Source organism: Psammomys obesus, unplaced genomic scaffold (assembly GCF_907164565.1).
Source record: "Psammomys obesus unplaced genomic scaffold, mPsaObe1.curated_primary_1811, whole genome shotgun sequence".
In the NCBI taxonomy this organism is placed as follows: Eukaryota; Metazoa; Chordata; class Mammalia; order Rodentia; family Muridae; genus Psammomys; species Psammomys obesus.
This window is the reverse complement of record NW_026585587.1, coordinates 736,900-756,722: the sequence shown is the minus strand read 5'-3', so window position 1 is coordinate 756,722 and position 19,823 is coordinate 736,900. Positions and strand designations below refer to the sequence as shown.

The 19,823-nt window shown below is 42.1% G+C and overlaps 1 protein-coding gene across 1 annotated transcript in view; it reads left to right on the top strand.

Annotated features, from left to right (window-relative positions):
* Nucleotides 1–2,837: 2,837 nt before the first annotated feature.
* The window catches only part of Grem2 (gremlin 2, DAN family BMP antagonist), a 92,108-nt gene continuing 75,122 nt past the window's right edge, over nucleotides 2,838–19,823 (top strand). Inside the window, exon 1 of the mRNA XM_055608493.1 lies at nucleotides 2,838–3,120. The gene's annotated coding sequence lies outside the window, so the exon portion shown is untranslated. The remainder of the gene's footprint in view (nucleotides 3,121–19,823) is intronic.

Genomic DNA, 19,823 nt, shown 5'->3' with positions numbered 1-19,823 from the left:
TGCTGAGGCAGAGACAAGAGGAAGTCTTGGTCTCACTGGCCAGCCAAACTAGACTCCTGGATGAGAGCCAGGCCTGAATAAAAGACTCTGTCCCACAAAACAAGGTTAACAGTTTCTGAGGAATGGCACCCAAGCTTGGCTTGACCTTCTGCATGTACACACACACACACACAGACACACACACACACACACACACACACATTCACACATTCATTGCACTCATACAGACTTACCCACACACCTCTGCAACCAGAGACACTTGAACATACACATGCATGCACAAACTCACACACAAAGAAAATATTAATGAAAATGACAAAAATGCACTTAAAACATTGCTTGGATTGTAAGTGTATTCCTGTCCATTTTTAATGGCCGAAAGAATGTTATTCACTTTGCTACAAGTTCTGTCTCTAAGACACGACCCCCATTTCCCTGCAGCATCTCTTATAAATTGTAATGTGCATATTTTCACCTATTTTCTTGAGTGCAGGCCCACTTTTGAGTGTATCTTACTAAAACAAATAGTATTGAAGTAGACAGGGTGAGAAAACGGTAGAGTAGAATATAAAATGGGAGCTTCTGGCCAATGATCTACACTGCTGCCTACTTGCTATTGTTCCCACCAGGATGCAAGAGCATATTTATTATTATCAATGTCCACGCCATTTACAAGCAAGCATTAATGAGCTGTAGCATATGGGCATTATCTTTGGATAAAAAAAGTCTTCCTAAAGCAGTAAATGATCAATAGAGTAAGGAATATATATGAATGATTTATTTTCCACTAATTGCATAACTGATTAGTGACAGGAAGTGTCCTTCAGATCATCTAGTTTTGCTCTTCATTAATTGGATTGAATTATTACCTGAAATGAAATAATGAAATGTAAGATTTATGGGTACTTCTCTTTTCCTTCCTTCCTCCTCCCTCCCTTCGTCCCTCCCTTCCTACTTTCCCTTCTTATTGGGACAGAGGGTAGAGGGTAGAAAGTTTTTGGTATGTAGCTCATGCAAACCTGGGACTCAAGGTCCTCTTGCCTTGACCTTCCAGATATGAAGCACTCAGCCATGTTATCTGTGCCTTTACATTATTCATGACTCTACTGACACCATCTCTCTAGTGATATGAAAAGCCATAATGAGTCCTGAATGTAATAAGCAAAAATAAATAAAAGACTTGCTTTATCCACTATTATTGCTGTTGTTGTTGCTTTGTTATTATTTGTGGGTGGATTCCTATTTGTATTTATCCTGAAAGGCAGCTCTAAGCCAAGTGATTGACAACTTATTTGTGTATATGACTAGTCCAGAAATAATGAGTAGAATGATTATCAGGGTGACTGAATGAGTCCTTGTTGTTAGTTGTTAGTTCTTTTGGACAAAGGCAGACAGTGGTTAGTCTGCAGAGTTAACTCTTCAGCTTCCTTTGGTGTGCATAGTTAGTATGGGAAGGTAACTGCAAGAAAATAGAAGGGAGGCCGTCACCCCATCTTCCAGCTTTGCTTGCTCTTGCCTTCAGCAAGCCTCTTTATCATTCTGTTTTATTCCCCTTATAAAGTATGGGAGGTCTTGGCTGATTCTAGGTTAGCCCATTCTGAGAAACAGCTTTGCAGTTCCGGATTCTTGGAATGGGCCCAAATGTGAAAAGAAAGCAGGTAGGATGTTGGTTCGTGACGAATTTCAGAAACTTATTATTTTCTATGATTTTGAACGTAAGTGTGCTCTGATTTGGCTGAAGCCAGACTGTCAAGTTTTAATAAGGTATACAAAAAAAAAAAAATGATAATTCTGGGAAAGAAAGTGTCAGGTCAAAATTCAAAATGGAGCTCTTTGGTGTCAGAAGTGAGAGCTTCTGCAGAGAAAGCTGTCATTCAAATTTCCATTGAAACTTATTGGGGAGGAAAGAACATAGTAGGATGCTTTATAAAATACGGTGAAGCCTTATTTTATTTTAATTTCCCAGCTCAGTACTAAAGGTCTCAGGCTTTTCTTGGGCCTTTTTCTCTTTGAGAGAGTCAAAGGGTTATCTCTGTGCATGTATACAGATAACTGTTTTTCCCAGGTGTCTTCGTTCACCCAGGTGCCCTTGTCAATAGAGACACAATGCTGACGAAGTCCATGGAGAGCAACGATCCCGCAGAGAAGACACTAGTGTCCAGCGAGCACCACAGTGAGCTGGTTAGAATGTCCAGCTCACGTGTGCAAGCATTGGTCTCTGTTCCCTGGATGATGAGTAGTCTTATTCATATGAGAGATCTCTGCTTTCAATAAGCAAAACATAGGGATAATAATGACTAAAACAGTGTATGGCAGGGAAGACAAATCTAAATGATGGTTACTTTGTACTGAATTCATTTAAGAATTTTATTATTAGTTCGACTCACTAATGGCCATGGGATCGGTTTGCCTTTCATTTCACCAGCCTCAAAACAAAAGAAACTTTGGCTCCATGTGGGCAGGCACACACGTGTGTGTGTGTGTGTGTGTTTCTATAGTCTTCACATTCTGAGTCCATGCTAAAGAGGAAGATCTGAAGGCATGTGTGTTTTATCGGCTGAGAGGATGGTGGATTTCTCTACATGACGGGGTTTGGGTTGGAAGTCTGCTAAACAAAATGTTAAGAGCTGCCCACAAGGTTGTAAATCCACAGTCTGCAATGAGGAAAGGAGAAACGCAGCGAGCACTGAAGTGTGTGTGTGTGTGTGTGTGTGTGTGTGTGTGTGTGTGTGTGTGTGTTTGCGGGCTAAATGAGAAGCGAGAGGGGAGTGAAGCCGAGAAGGAGGGAGTGACTGGTGTGATTTGTTTGGTGTTCCGAGCCAATAGGAATCCCGGACGGTGATAATATCCCCACGCAGCGCCTAGAGGACCCAGTGCTGTCTCCAGCTCCTTCCACATCTGCAGGCGCGGCCAGACGCGCTCCGCCCTCTGCGCGCTCCGCTGGACTCGGCTCGCTCCGCTCACCCGCGCTGCTTCGCCTGCCTCCTGCGGGAACCAGGCTGCCGCTGCGGGGGTCGATCCTGCACGCACCGCGCTGTGGATCCCGTCATTCACCCAGAGGAGAGGCTCAGGGACACGCACAAGGGACCCGAGGAGGAGGCTTCCATCTCGTCATTGCAGGTATGCGGCTCGTCACGACCTATGTGACTGCGCACAGGTTTCTGCCTTTTGCCTTTCCCAGGCACCTAGGGTGGATTCACCTCTGTCCGCGGGGCTGGTTCGCAGAGCAGCTAGGAGCCCTCCTGAGTTCGCCCGGATAGGTACGTAGCTCCTGTGTGTCTGGGGCCACCAGGTGGATTCGCCTATTGGATTCTGAGTAGGTGGAAAGCGGAGACCTTTAAACTTCACCGCGATCTTTCTTGTAAAAACAGAAGCAGTACCTGCATATTGTGCGCGCGCCCCTTGGTGAGCTTCGTGATAATGGTGAACCATCAGGTAATTGTTTAGGAAGCAGGCTTTGAATAGAGTCCGCCTACCGAAAACCTTTAGGTGCTCCCTGTAGGATCAGGAAGCCACGGCAGGCTTGGGCGTAGTTTTGGTTTCCTAAGCATGTGGCCTAAGTGGATATAGTGTCGTAGCTGAAATACCACTATGTCTTTAGGCTATGTCTGAAGGAGAAAAGGAGAGAAGCGAGGCAGCAATTTAAAAACGTAGTTGTCCTAGTCTCACTTTCATTGATGAATTGAAGATATGTTTGTCTTTCAGAACTCCTGACAGAATGAGTTCTAAACTCCCTTAAATTAGGTTCAGAGCATAGGAATTGATCCCAGCACTCAAGAGGCTGAGACAGGGTGAAATTGTGAGTTCCAGGTCAGCCTGAGCTACATAGTTAAACATATAAATGAGAGAACGTTGTACAAAATAGAACCATTTTCAGGCAGTGTCAATTCATAGCTCCGTTTTGTTTAATCACTAAATGTATAGATTTCTCTATGTTTATTTTTGAGGTGAAAGTTGTGTTTGTCGGGGGAGGGGACAAAACAACTATTTTCCTGGGAGTTCTCTGTTTGATTCACAATTTCGAAGTTGGTTATGTAATTTTTTCCCCATGTTGATTACTTATGATTAAATTAACATTGCTTAATCAGTTCCATCTTCCCGGAAAGGCCAAAGAGACTGAGTAACTGTGATAAAGGATTAGTAGTGTTTTGGACAGTCCTCATGGTATTCATGGTCCCCATTCTGTGTAAGAAGTGCTTTTCCTGGAGTGAGGAGCACGCAGAGTTGGGGTCTCCTCAGGGTGCCAAGGTAATCAGATGCAGAATCTAAATGGAACTCTACTCAGCCAGCTCCTAGTACTTCCTGGTAGAGACCCATTCATTGACACTTCACAGCTGACTCATCCCTCCACGGTACCTGAGTTTCATTGCTGCCCTTATCCCAAATCTTGTGCCCAGCCAAGCAAGATAAGGAAGCTATAAGAAAGCTATTCACTTTGCTTATCGCCATGGAGAATTTAAGTTGACCCATTTTCTTTTAGTCAGATGAATGTGTGCTTTCGTCATTAAAAAGAATGCATGCGTAGTTCTACCATGGTGATAGGAAAATGTCACATTTTTGCCCTTTAACTGAAGTGAATGATCACACAAGTCTTTTTTTTTTTTTAAAGTCATGACTAGCAATAGATGTGGCAAGTAAATGCTATGTTTAAGAAAGAACATGCCGTTGCTATATCGTTCTGCACTTCCCATCACCAGAGAAACTGATTGTGACGTGTTCACTGGTCAGTGTATACAACTAGAAAAGACCATAGTAAGCTGTTTTATGAGCTATGGGGAAGCCTTATTTTATTCGAATTTTCACAGATCAGGTTTTTCTTAGGCCTTTTTTTTCTCTTTGGGAGAGCCAAAGGGTTATCTCTGTCCTTGTATGAAGATGCACCGTCTGCTTGTAGTTACGGTGGCTTATTTTATCATCATTATTAGTATTGGCATTGGGGGAGGGGGTACATGTGAGGAGGTTAGAGGAAAACTTTAGGGAGCCACTTCTCTCCTTCCACAGTGAGATCTTGAGCTCAAGCGGGGGTCGTCAGGCTGATGCAGCTGAGCCATCCTGCAGCCTGGATAGTTTTATAATGAGCCTTTGTCAGTCTTCTGTAACTCCTTTCTGCTTGCCATTCAGCTCTAAAGCCATGCTGGGTGGAATGGCACTGACTAAGTGAGAGCCTGAATACATGTGCATTGTATAGGCTGAGGTATCTGTGGCTTTTCATGTATATGTGTATGTCTGGATGAAGGGTAGCATAGACATATATATGTATATATGTACATATATACACACACAATGTTTTGCTTATTCACAATTTTGTGCTATCGTTTTTATGGAGAGAGGCACTCCAATGCTCATTCTCATTAAGTCTCACATTAGTTAGCCAGAGATCTAGATTTCCTCAAAATATGTACAGTATAATTCAAACAAATCACATGCCTTTAAATATTTTGGAACACCTCTACCTTGGCTCCATTCTGAATCAAGAGAATGGAGCTGAATCCTGAGTTGGGTTCTGGGTTCTATTAATATGAGATGAGTGGCCTGCCAGGTTCAAGGGCAAACTATGAGAGACTTCAGTCTTCCAGGCACACTGCAAGCTGTGCCATCCACGTTTGTTCTCCAGTTCTGTGGCAGCAAATATGCCAGGTGTTAGGCAGGAGCTCAGTGCTAGACTCCTTTCAGCAGTTATGAGAACATTTAGGAATTATTTCATCCCATGAAAATGCGGCCCTGTGTTGAGCTTCCGATCAGTCCCACAAAGGACCAGCATGTAAGATGAAGTGCTTAGAAGGGAAAGACATGTAATTGTAAATTTGATCTATGGTGGCATCTGCTTCCTCAATTACCTGCTTCTCCTGTCACATAACTCTCTTTTCTCTAAGAATTGTACACGTGGACTTAATAATGTATAAAACCAAACTTGATCACATATCAAGGACACAAAAATGTGGTCCTTAGGTGGACCATTCATTACAATAACCTACCATTTTGGGCATGTTTCTCACCGCCATCACTTCTAGTAGGAAAATCCCCTTGACTTTCCAGCACATTAACAGGCCCAGCCCTTGGTGGAGCATTCATTTGTGGAGATGAGTCTCAGAGCCGTGTGGGAGTTAAGAGGGTGGAGAATGAGATGTTTCACAAAGGAAGAATGCGAAGTGAGATTCTGTGATGGTGGGCAGCCTAAAATGAGAATCCAGGAGCCGGAGGGAAAATGACTCTACTTCCTCTGGTTAGCTTCAAGGATGTTCATTTGATGAGAAGTCCTGAAGATTTTCCACACTCTTTTCTGTGTTCCCAAGGTACACCACACACAGGTGTGGGATTGAAATAAACATTTTGGTGTGCTGACAAGCCTGGACATACAAGCCAGAAGAGGGCAGCATGCAAACTCTGAAAAGAAGTAATGCCTCTCTTTTCCATGGGCTTAGAGTAATCTCCCAGTGACAACAGAATGCCTGTTCAAGCTTACGTACCCTCCTCCCCCTAGAATGCACACTGTAGGATCTTCAAAAGAGATACATCACCCAGAGGGATTTTTTTTTTCTAGTTTTGCTTCAGAATTGGAGTTGCCTGAAATAAGGAGAGCAAACTATTGACTAGGGAGCCCGGCTTCTATTTCTTTTAGCTAGCTTCACTTGTTGACTCTACTCAAGAAGTTTTTATTACTATTAGGAGATGAAAGAATGGGAAACCAAATACAGGAAAGAGAGGGAGAGTGGGTTCTTTGAGGTTTCACCAAGACTAATAGTTTTTTTTTGGTTTGCTTGTTGCTGCTTTACCAGCAAAACCCAGCACTATTCTAAGTATGTCTTAAGTGTAAGTTCAAGGCCTCTGCAAAATCAGTAGTACTTTTGGAAACTGACTCTTAAAAGAAGAGATGTGGAATGAGCTGTTTCACTGATACTCAGAATCTAAGACATATTAACAAAAACAAAAATCAAGTATCTGCCTCTAAGAGACAAGACATGGTCAAACCTAACCCCTCCTAGTTATAGTCAAAACCTGGGATTTTCTTGTGCTGATTTTATCTTCAGAGATTACTCTGAAGGTGTAGGTTCTAAGTACTCATAGAAGAAAGAGTTCATCACTTCTACCTAGTGTAACTGGCAGTGATGTCTGTTAAGTGGTTGTGTGTTCTTATTAGGTGTCTCTTAGCAGTTTAGACATGCTGGCTTTGGCAGATCCTGTCTCTTTGCTTCCTTTGGTTCATCCACCATACAGTTCACATTGCTCTGTCTGAGGGCTCAAGGAGAAAGCTCAGAATGGGATTTTAGAACTCATGCTGGAGAAGGCAGAGCAGTCTCATTCTGGGAAAGCTGTGGTTCCCTGTGACTGAGATGGCCTGGGTTAGGGATATATGCCTCAGAGAAGGGAAATCAAAGGTAGGTTTGTCAAGAAAGCATAGCTCCAAACTCATAGGGTGGATTACAGGAGGCTCAGGCAGCTGCCCGTGTGTGTAGGAAGGAGACCTTAAAAGAGTTCATATCTACTTTTTTTTTAAGGCCACTATACTCTGCTGGAGGTGTGGTGCCTCTGAATCAAAGAAAAGAGGTTTCAAGGACAAAGTTGAAATTCTTTAGTGTCTGGGAGAAGAATGGCGTCCCTGGGTGTCTCCCTTCTCCCCTGTTGTGAGATGCATTGGCTTCTGTAACACGCATCCTTCTGTGGAGAATGGTACAATGCCTCGCTGCTGAAGCTTTGCAGAAAGGACTAGATTTATTCAGGGTCCTCATGAAACCAAGCGCCCTGATGTAAGAGTAGGGGATAGCAAGGGAGAGAGAAAGGGCTAAACCCAGGGATTGGGGAATAGTGTAAGATTTGTCACCTCTGGTAGTACACTCAGAGTCCCCACTGCCGCCTTTCAGTTCACCGTGGCTCAGCACCCCACCCCAACTCCTTTCAGAGAGTCAAATAAACCACAGCACATGTCTCTTTTTTAAAGATTATTTTGAAATTAAAAAAAAAAAAAACAATCTTTCGGTAAGAACATTACGGTTGGCACAATAACGCTAGTAAGAGGACAGGACAGTAAGTTCCAGCAGGACATTCTCCTCTCCTGCCATTTACTCAGTGTCACTGCAAGTGGGAGAGAAGACATTTAGCACGAGACCACCTAACTATCTCATACGGAATTCTAGGTAGACATTGTCTAGATGAGATACTGTCTGCCTTAAAAGTGTCCGTCAACCTGGTTCTGTAACCATGACAAAGCGGAAAGGCAGCCAGCCTGTTCATCCATGAAAAAGCATTTGCCTCTAACTGCTTTCATGCAATTATAACATGAATATCATTGTATTTCCTACTTATATTAGTTGCATTGGGGGAAAGCTAATAGACAGATTTATATAGCTAATAAAAATTAGGTAGCTATGAAAATAAGATTTCTCAATGGAAAAAAGAGAAGCAGCAAAAGCAGGAAATATAATTTACTGGTAGATAGGTACAATAAGAGAACTGATCTTATACAGTTGATCTTGTAGGGCAAGTTTCGGCTCTTAGATGATGCCCACCATATGGGTGAAAGATGAGATTCATTCAGCTTTTGTCTTGGAACTACCTGGGGAAGGGAAAATGCTGATGGAAGTCGAAGGAGGTGAATGAAGGTCTACAGAGGGGTGGTAGGGTCTCTAATTCCCCAAAGTTCCAGATGAGAGAACTAAAGTTTTCCCTACTTAGACAGAGTGTTGATAGGACAAGAATGTGTCATAGGAGCAAGACAGATCAAAGCTCCCAGCTGTGGTGATGGAGACAGTGTCTCTCTGCTACTGCACCAAAGACGTGGTGGTCACATGGTAAGCTCTACTCAGGAGAAAAGTGAAGGGCAGAAAGACTGCTGGGTTTTATTCTGTCCCCACAGGAGCGTGCAGCACCTAGCCACAGGCAGACTGCAGCTCAAACCTTCCCACCTAACAAGGCAGTCTAGCAAGTCCTGTAGCTATCAAGTGTTTGAAAAAGTCTTCTGTTGGTTGTACCTATAATAGCATCATGCCTATCTGCATATGTGTGTGTATGTGAGTGACTTGGTCAGAAACTTTAATAAACAAGTTGATTCTCAAAAAAAAAAAATAATAAGATTTCTCCCACCAATCATCTTTGCTAGGAATCTAAATTTCATCAGCTTTTCAAGAGATCTTTAACTTCGTGCAGCTAATATTAATGAGTGTTAATGTAATCACGGCAATGAATAGTTGAAATTTGTTCAGTCATACAAGCATGCATTTCACAGTTAGCTATTGAGCCTCTTTGTGTAATAACCATAGAATTACATGTGTGCTTTTAATATTGATTTGGGTACATATCCAAATGAGCATATTAGTTGCCTACTCATGCTCTATTTCATAGACTAAATACAGGAAGACATACTTCACCTAAGTCTGTCTGAGAGCTACTAGCTCTGCCAGCCTCTTGAATAAGACCATGCCTCCTATCTTGGGACCACATCCTCCACTCAAAGAGATTACTCAAAACTGTTCCTCATGAAAACCTCTGAGTAACAGAGAGATGTGGATTTCAGGTATGTATATTCAAGGCCTCATCCCAACAAAAAATATGAACTTCTTTGAGGCTCTTTTTCTCCTGATCTTCGGAGGAGGTGGATTAGAAATCTTGCTTGGTTTCAGAGAGTAAAATCATATTAGTACTTTCTTGATCTAGAAGACCATTGCATAGACATTATAAAAAATATTTAGCCCAGGAAAGTAAGGTGACTTGGCTCTCATGTTTACACGTTTTCCTGAAAACCCTACCATTGCTCCTGAGTTCTTTCTTTGCACTAAAAAGATGAGTGTGTCATTGTGCATCATGCTAGTCTTAGACTTCAGATCTTTGTTCTTTTCTCTGTAAAAACAGTTGCCTCAAGTGTGACTTTGCTAAACATTTTATAGCTATCATGCAGTTTTTACAAAAAAAAAAAAGAAACAAACAAAAAAAGACACAAGCTATTGTTTTCATCAGCATCCTCATTTTACCAATGAACTCATCGACACTTAAGGAATTCAGAATATTGCAGAGATGAGTCTGGACAGATAATTTGGTTGGTAAGGAATTTACCTTGAGTTCAAGCCCTAGAACACATAGAGCATAGTGTGCTTGTACCTCCAGAGCTGCAGAGACAGAGAAAAGTGGATCCCTGCTCTTGCTGTCATCCAGCCTCACCTACTTGGTGAGCATGAGACCAACGAGAGACTCTGTCTCAAAAATCAAGGTAGATGGCATCTGCAAAACAAGACCTGAAGTAGTCTTCTGGCTTCCATTCCTAAATACTCATATAAGCGTGCGCGCGCGCACACACACACACACACACACACACACACACACAGAGAGAGAGAGAGAGAGAGAGAGAGAGAGAGAGAGAGAGAATATCACTAGTGAAGTTATTGCAGACCTTCAGTTTCAAACCCACCATCCTTATCCTTCATTCAAGTATTGAGAAGGTGTTATCATGTACAGAGCACTCTGAAAGAACATAGGTTACCACAGTAAAGAAGAGGGGGTACTTCTAAGACCTCAGTACCACAGGGAAGACCAAAGATATTTGACAGGAGTCATAATCCATGACACTCTGAAAATACAGTGTGGATTTTGCTTAGTTAACAAGGCTGCTGGACAACAGGAAGTCTATTCTACTAAAAGTAGCTTAAATACTTTTTTTCACCCCATTCTGTATCTTTTCTACATACTTCTCCATCCAGCTGAGTGTGAGTTGAGGCTTTTTGTGTGAGTTTTTGATTACATCTTCCACTCAATTTCAAACGGTCCTTGAGGACAGGGACTGTTTTGTTTTGTTTTTATCAATGTTTTATTTCCCAGACCAGAAGTGATGCATAACAAACTGTATCTGGTCTGAATCTACTAAGATACAACTATACCTAATTTAGAGCTGAGATAGAAGGCTGCTCTTTATCTCCTAGGAGACATGGTCTCTGAATGGTTCAAACACACATATCTACCAGAAGCTAAACAAATGGCAAACTCCATCATCTGCCCTGGGGTTCTCTCTCTTTCTCTCTCTCTCTCTCTCTCTCTGCATAGTCCTCTCTCTTTCTCTCCTTTTCCCTCCCTCCCATTCTTCTTTCCTTCCTCCTTCCCTTTTTCACCCTCATTCTCCCCTCATTCCCTCTTCCTTCCTTTCTTGCTTTCTTTGACTTAGTTTACCTAACCCCTTAATACTTTAAAATAATTATTTTGGTAAGAAAGTCAATCAAGTATTAAAATTTTATTCTCTTTACAAATGTAAATTATTGCTTAAGCATTAAATAACACTGACTCAACTATTGTGATCATAGATGATGCCAAGGTGCTACTGTAAGTTTGTCCTCTAGTCCCAGGAGATGGTACAGGCTGGGTGTAACAATGAAATCTAAGCACATTTAGTTTGAAATTGAAGAAATTCCTCTTGATGAATAAGAAAATGATAATGTCACTGAAAATCTGGGAATGTCATCGTTTTTAGATAGAAAACTTAATTTAAGGGAAACTAGAGAGTTTAAGTGACTAATTTTCTTCGTATTATTTTCAGACAGCAAGTTTTTTGTTTGTTTTGGGGGGGTTGTTTGTTTTATTTTTTTGACTATAAAAGTTCTTACTATGTAGTTATGCTAGACCAAAACTCACATCCCTGGCTCTTTTGCTTCAGCCTTTTGAGTCCTAGGTATGCTACACCACGCTAAGCTAAGAGGGCAGGCTTAGAACATTTAGATGTTTCTTACATTAGAAGTCTTGTATAAATTCAAGGAAATCTAAGAACTTGAATGGTGGAAGAATTTCATCTTGACTCTCCTGGTCTGTAGTGGAAATGTCCCACCCTAGCAATGAGTGCATTAAGATAACAGTGGTGTTAAACAATTGTGTAGAATCAAATGCTACTTGGATGCTTTATTGACACATAGATTCCTAAACATTGCTAAGACTTATCATAACCTCAAAACTTTAACTTTAACACTTTAACCTTAAACTTCCTTCTGGATAGTGTTGATTAGTGCTTGCATCATTCAAATGTATTTATTGATCATTATTATTTAAACAATGTATGTATATATCTTCACAATATCATAATAGCCTATATTTTATTTTTTTAAATTAGTCTCAGAGGAATTTTTAGAAATTATCAGACAAAAAAAAAAAAATGAGGAGGTCTTTGGGAAATAAAATACAGAAATCTCACCCAACAGGTAGTAAGTTAGGCTCATTAAATGAGAGCTTTTCTAACCCTTGCAATTGCCACTATTGAAAATGTGAGCCCAAAATATTTGTGCTGTAGGTTGGGATGAATAGTTGACAGGGGCATGGCTCGTGCACAGAGTTAGGGCTTGGTAGCACCAACCACCATGGAAGCTCTACATGCTCAAAACAAACAGGAATGTAGACAGACTGTCTCCCTTCTGTCTGAATTTCCTTTGCTTGGACCAGAAGGCCAAGTCACAAGAAAAGAGTCCTGTGTGAATACCTCATGGCACATATCTTTGTGTTTTTAATGGTTGGTCTCAACATCAATAATTTCTCATAAGATAAGTTGGTCACAGTTGACAGGTACAGTTTGTGTTCTAAAAAGTGAGAGTTTGCATTAGAACCTCATGTTATATCCAAATGTTGTTGTCATAGTTTTTCTCCTCCTCTCACTGCTATCTCTTGAAGAGACTGTATTATTCTCATCTTTATGTCCTAGGTATGTTATATCACACCTGAGTCAAGATTTTTAATGTTTGGCAAGTGAATGAATGAAAAAAAAATCACATATAGGGGTCATCACTATTACAGAACCAATGATTATATTTTTAAAATAATACATTGTGGGAAAGTAATTTAAGAAAGATTATTTCTGATTTTACTCAGTTTAGATATGAAGTATTTCCCCTAAAGACCATGTTCTGAGCTAGAAAGTTGTCCCAGTCAAAAAACTCACTTAATATTTTTCTTAATATAATTGATATTATCATTATTGTCATTACTCTTGCTTGGGCTTTTGACATTAATGGAATAGTCATCAGAATGGATGCCCACGAAGGTTTGCTAAAAGACCATGTCATTACTCTTAAGTACTTTGGAATTGAAACTTCAAATTGTAAACTGAGATAAATAAGTTGGAGTGTTTGCATCTCGATTTTATCTTTGAAGTAAAAAGAATAATTATCTGGAAGAAGAGCTAGTCAGACCCTCTTCACAGAATCATTGATTCATTCAGCAAGTATTTATAGAGCTGTGGCTAGACATGGCAAGAGATCAAAAGGTGGACCATGTTTTGGAGGAGCTTAGAGTTCATAGGGAAAGCAAGATATGTGTGTGAACAATAAGGGCACATGGTGGAAAGTGGGGAGTGCTAGAAAAGCCTGAACAAATAAGGTCTCCTGAATTTGGGGTTAGTAAAATGTCATTTCCAAGAAAGACTTTAGGATTATTACTGGATAGCCAGAGAGATCCTGCTGTGAGCTACTGTCACGATTGCTTTCTTGCTTCTGCCTCTTCGTAGCATGGATCATGTGTTCGATGTGCTATAAATCTTAGCGCTTTAGACAGAGGTATAACTTATTTAGTCTCCTGGTTTTATACCCATTCAGCATTAGCACAGAAGTCTCCTGCTTATTAAAACTATGAGCTGGTTCGTTGTAGAACTACTAGTGGTAGAATCCAGCCTTCTCCCCTCCCTGCATCCTCTCTCCTAAGCCATGCTCCCTTACAAGACTCCACCATGAAGGAGACCCTATACAAAATGCTACAAGGCAGTTTACATAGAGGTTCAAGGTGCAGCCTGCCGTGGGTTCGCCCAAGCTGGGAAAAGCATTGTGCTTGTTGACATGGGAAGTTTTATTGTTCAGATAGGATTTTTGCTTTCTCCTGTTCATTTCAGTACTATGTCAGTACACACCAGAGAGCTCAGGCTCTGCAAGACTGAGGCCCAATGAGACATTCCCAGTCTCATCGAGAAACCTTGCAATATCTTCATCTGGGCTGGGGGCTGACACAGCACTGGCAGCGCTGCCTCTCCCTCTTGGTTTCAGGCACTGTAGTGATTTTGGGATTTCCTAAGTGAGAGCAATGACTCCCCTCCTCCCTTCTGTTTGGACTAAAGGATTTGTATGGCATTAGAACGGATTATCTCTGTGATACATGTGCTCAAGTCGTCTCCCACTCCCAAACCAGTGTCTCCTATAGTCCAAAGCCCTCGTTTGGACTGGCTTATTTGATCATACTTAGAATTCCTTTAAGTAGCAGATGAAACTTCTGGACAGGACTCAGGAAATAAATGAGCCTCAAAGTCTAGGCAGATGGTCATTCTGCTCTTTTCAGACGGGCATGTTGGTAGAATGTCACTGCCTCCTCTCTTCCCATTTTATTTCAGGAAGCATATACACCACGGCCCGACATCTCCCTGGGAAAGCTCCCCCAAAACTAGTAGACAAACCTTTAAACCATGCTCTACTTGATGACAAGTGGATGGATGGATGGGTAGGAAGACAGATGTACAGGCAGATTGGCTAGATGAAGTATAGCAGTCCAGTGATAGAATTTTTTTTTCATATTGAAGCAAGTATCCTTTGTTGAAGAAAGAGGCAGACATTTAATTCTACAAGAGGAAGCAAAAGAGAGTGGAGGGCAGATCAAACAGTGTGTGTCCAGAGCAGAAGACCCATATTTCATGGTGGCTTTATTCACACTTGTCATCCAATTCCTGTCAAGGTGACATGCCATCACCGTAGAGAAATGTGCTTGTGGAAAAATAGAGAAACTAATACCAAGTTTTATTTTTATAGAAATTGGGAACAAATATTTTCAATTCTATTCTTGGAGTTGAATAAGACAGCACTGCAGATGACTGATGTGCAAATAGGCACCATATGGACTTGAACAAAGGAAGGAAAATAATCCACAGTTGTAAAAATATCTTTGGTCTTCATACGGGTAATATGTGCCCACATGGTCCTGTCAGGTGGTTTTGCTATAAGAGATTATTCCTGGACTAATAGAAAATTTTCCTTTTATAGTGGCTGTATGTTTTCCCAGATTATCACTGGAGCATGCAAGATCTCACAACTTCAGAAAATAGAAAGATCAAAGGCAAAGAGGCCACTGAGATCTCTACACTCACCACACACCAGCATGAGAGTTTGGCTACTAGAAATGCTTTTCATGGCAACACATATGTGTACTTTTATAATCACCCAGCAGTGCTGTGAAGGCTGATATGCATTCCTAATTCTTGCCTTAGAGATTACCCTTGTTTTTTCCTATGGCAGTAAAATTCAGATTGTCTCCATATGATGAAAACATTGGCCAACTGAGGCTTGGAGCTCTAGAGTTGATATTAACTGCACTCGTGTTGGACTGATTTTCTGTTTCAAATGACAGCCAGAACTATCAAATAAACCCAGCGATATTTATTAGGGTGGCTTCTGAATATACAGAGCGTGATTCACGACAGAGACTAATCTTGCTAAAGGAACAGAGAAGATATTTTCCATCTGTATAACCCCTCAGTAGCTGGCATAGGGTAGACATTTAGAACCAGGTTCTGTGGATGCTTGAAAAACTTACGCATGTGGACTGGAAGTCAGGATCTCTATTGAAATGTGACAAGAGTCACAGATGGTGCCAACATGGTGGTCACTGGTTTAGACTGTAAGCCCTTTGTCAAAGCTCTGATTCTGCACGTTCCACTGGTTTCTATAGAGTTTCTGAGTGTGCCAGACACTAGAAATATAAAAAATATTAGGATATAGCCCTACTATCTAGTGTCCCCCTGTTCACTTGTGAAAAACAAACAACTAAATACAATACTAACAAGCAAATAGTGCAGGCAAGAGCTGCATCTATAACCCAGTGGTCGGATGCTTGCCTAGCATGTGCCACGCTGTGCATTCAACCCCTAGGACTACTAAATAATGAGATATAATTTGTAAAGTAAACTCAGTACATACCTGTAATCCCAGTACATGGGACTGTGAAGCAGGAGCATCACTGCAAGTTCCAGGCTAAAAGTGGTACCATTAAGACTCTGTCTCAAAAATTAAAAGCAAAGGCTGTTGGAGAGATGGCTCAATGGCTAGGAATACTTGCTGCTCTTCCAGACGACTTGAGTTCTGTTCCCCGCACCCATGCCAGGCAGCTCATAGACACCCGTAACGCCAGCTCTAGCCAGCTCTAGGGCATATGGCACCGTCATCTGGCTTCTGCAAACACCTGCATGTGTGTGGCTCCCAGTGTGGCCACCACCACCACCACCACCACCAAAACAGTCGAGACAAGCTGTGAGCAAACCAAGTGGGGACAAGGTGAAAATGAGAATTTGCATCATGGGTTTCACTTAGCCAGAATCGTCAAGCACCATGCTGGAGAAGGTAGCCGCCTCCTTGTCCCCAGCAGTGTACGGCTTGCATGAGTCATTCTTTCAGAAGTTTAGCTTATTGGTTGTCACATGCCACTTTGGCACGCAGTCCTTCCCTCCCCCCCCCAGGGTTATGTGACATATTAGTACTTAGAGTTGGTGGAGCCCACAGCTTCCTGATGATGCGCAGGCTTGAGCCTCAAGAATCACCTTTGGCAGCCGGTGCACTCTCTAAACTCTGGCTGTAGTCCTTCGCTGTACTCTAGAGCCAAAGGCCTCAGTTTGGCCTGTCCCCACCACTGCTTGCCCCTGGAAGTCCTGAAACAACAGTCATAAAAACCCAAAAACTATTGGAATCCAAGCAAGTCACATTCGGGTATAGCTCTTTAGAAAAATATGACCCAAAGAACTATGCCACAGAAAAGTCATTATGCTCTTTGTTTCTTGTTTTATATCTGGCGCTCACTGGCTTTTCGTGCAGAAGAGAGCAGGGCAGAGCAGGTGTGGCCATTCCAGCCTTTATGTACTTGAACAGCAGCCAGAATGCAGGATTGGGAAAGCGAGTGCCCAGAGGTCAGATTCTTTCTTTCTGTCTCCCCCACCCCCTTCTCCTCTACATACGTACAAGGAGCTAACCAAATGTTTGTTTTTCTATCAGAACACAAGTTTGGGTACATCTACGTGACCAGTGGCAACTGAGTTCAAATCCTATTTCATAACAGGGCTTTACCTGAGTGCTTTAAACCTCACTTGACAGAATGTTAAAACCAGACCGTTCACCTTGTAAGAGCAAGCTGATGCACAAAAGTGAGACAGTCAAGGTTAGGGTGGGCCCCTGAAGATACACTGTGGTTCTCTCAGACACAAGTAAGTTTCCCTTCATGGAGAATGATATCTGAAACAATGCATTCATTCAGGACTCAGCATTACACTTGAAGGAAGAAAAACCATCTCTTGACTGAATTCAGGAATGCCCCTGGTGCCATAGTAACAAGTACAACAAAGTCAGTATCTACTACTCAGGAAGCCCCTTCCAGAGTTAATAACTGCCATCACAATGGCCATAACTAACTTGGTACTTATCATGCCAGGAACCAAGGCAAATCGTTCGAATGTATTGCAGACGGTGAGCAAGCATTGTTAGTTACCCTTGTTCTTCATCAAAATTTAGCCCCGTGTCTACAAACCACCTAGGTGCTTGTTCTTGGCCTTCATGCTAGTCTCTGACCCAGGGTCAGTATTAAATGCTAAATAAAAATCTCAGTTACTTTTCAAAGCAACTCACCGAGCCAGGTCATATTATTACAAATCAAAGTCCAAAGCCACACTGCAAATAGTGAGGGGTTGGCATTTGGACCAGGTTCCGAAGCCTGTGCTCTCTGTCCATTCGCTAGGCCTGCTCCTGGCAGCTCCAGGATGCATGGCTCAGACCCAGGTTGCCTTCCCACTGGGGTTTCTGGATTCTAAAATCCTTTATAAGGGAATACCACCTTTGTTCCATAAGTCAGAAAATAATTTGGAAAGTAAAACACTATAGGGATATTTAAAGTTTGATCTGACAGTGGGCCTGTATTGTCCAAATTTTCACAGGAGGGAGGGGCCATGAGGGAAATGGAGACATGGAAGGGAAGAAGCACAATTCTAAGACAGCAAAAATGGTTAAGAAAGGAGCCTGCGAGTTGGTGACGTGGACACCCACTTTGTCTATACATTCAGTGTGGGCTAAGCTACCCTGCACATGCAGACATGTGGGTATGAACTGGACGTAGAATCCCAGGGCGGTGTTCCCTGAATACTGGTACTCAATTACGTGCTAAATAGCACATGCCAACTTTGTTCTTTTCTGATATCTGGTTTCGGATTTATTAGACTTATTGCTGCTTTCTGGAATGTCCAACTCATACAGGACTGTCCTGCCAGTCATTCTAAATTGCACAAAGGATTTTCCAGTGCACTTTTCTCATCCTCTTAGATTCTCAATCAATAGCCTTCCCAAGTTTATTTCCAGGAAAAGAGAGACTAAAGAACGATCCGATTCTCTCCATTCCATTCTCTTGCCAGCTGCAATGGCTGAACATTTCCTCTGCATAAGGGATTCCTGTCACACACAGTGGCCGTCTGCCATCCATCCACAATGCCCACTGAGGGTGCTGTGTGCACAGCCTGGTGACAAGCTCTGATTCTTGGAATCACGCTGATGAGACTCTTCTCAATACTAGTGTGATCATAACATTTATCATCCAAACTAGATTGCTTTCAGAGCGTGGAGGATGGTGCTATTAATAAACTGCCTGGGACACCAAGCAGAGTTGGAACTATTGCAGGGCAAATAAGGACACAAAAAAAGTGTGTAACGGTCGATAGCGCAGTGTCAGTCCTCCAGTTACACAGCCAAGGTCAGATCATATATGTTATTTAACAGACTATGAGGACAGTCGTGCTCGCTCCTTTCTGAGCATTGAGTACCCACTATGATCTTCATATTCCTGACTAGCGGAATATCTGCTAAATATTCCCCAAGAAAGCTCACAGTTCAGAGAAAATCTAAAGGAGTCATTATAGACATTAGTGTCACACTGCCAACCAACTGAAAACTTTACTCACGACACATGATCTGCTAATTGATTTTGTTCATCACTTACTCAATAATCACCTAATCCCATGAGTGAGGACACTGAAATTCAGTAAGGTGGATTTACCCAGGGTAACCCAACATATATCCCAGGGAGACAGAATTGGTTCTCAGTGTGTCTGGTTTTGAAGGCTGAGCTGATAGTATCACGCTTTACACAGTTCTCCACAGAGAATACAAGGTACATGTCATAGGAAAGGATCCAAGTGTCCATGGACCACAGACCAATCCCTTTCCCCATCTAGTCATGGCTGGGAATGACAGAGGGAAGAAGGCTCCTCAAAGGTGGGAGTAGTTGAGGTGAGCCTTAATGGACATTCAGCAGGGTAAATGGAGACCTGAAACTCAGTGTCAAGCCTCACAGCTTGGTATATGGGTCAGAAGAGTGAATTTCTCCTCAACATCACTGGTAAGAGGAGAGTTATGAGATTGTACTACCTGGCTCCACAACAGAGAACGCAGGGACCCAAAGTTGAAAGCATCTTAGAGACACATAGATCATCATTCACAGCGTTGTTTCTGGGAGATTCTGTTCAGAATCATTAAACTCCCTACATCATCGAGGAACATATCAAGAAAATGATCAGCAATTTCTGTTCATCAGCTAATACAAAACCCAGGAGCTCCAACCTGAGTCGATTTGGTTAGTTGAGATAGATCTCACCTAACCCAGGCTCAAATGCCATCAGATTCACTGCGTATCCAGGGGTGACCTTATGACCTTTCTGCCTCTGCATCCCAAGGGCTGCATGAAGTTCAAGGCTCATTCCACCAAGCCTTGTTTACAGTGGGCTGAGAACTGAGCCCAGTGCTTCTTGCAAGCTAGGCAGACACTCAGCCCACTGAGCTACATCTCCAGCCCCTAATTATGTGAAATTT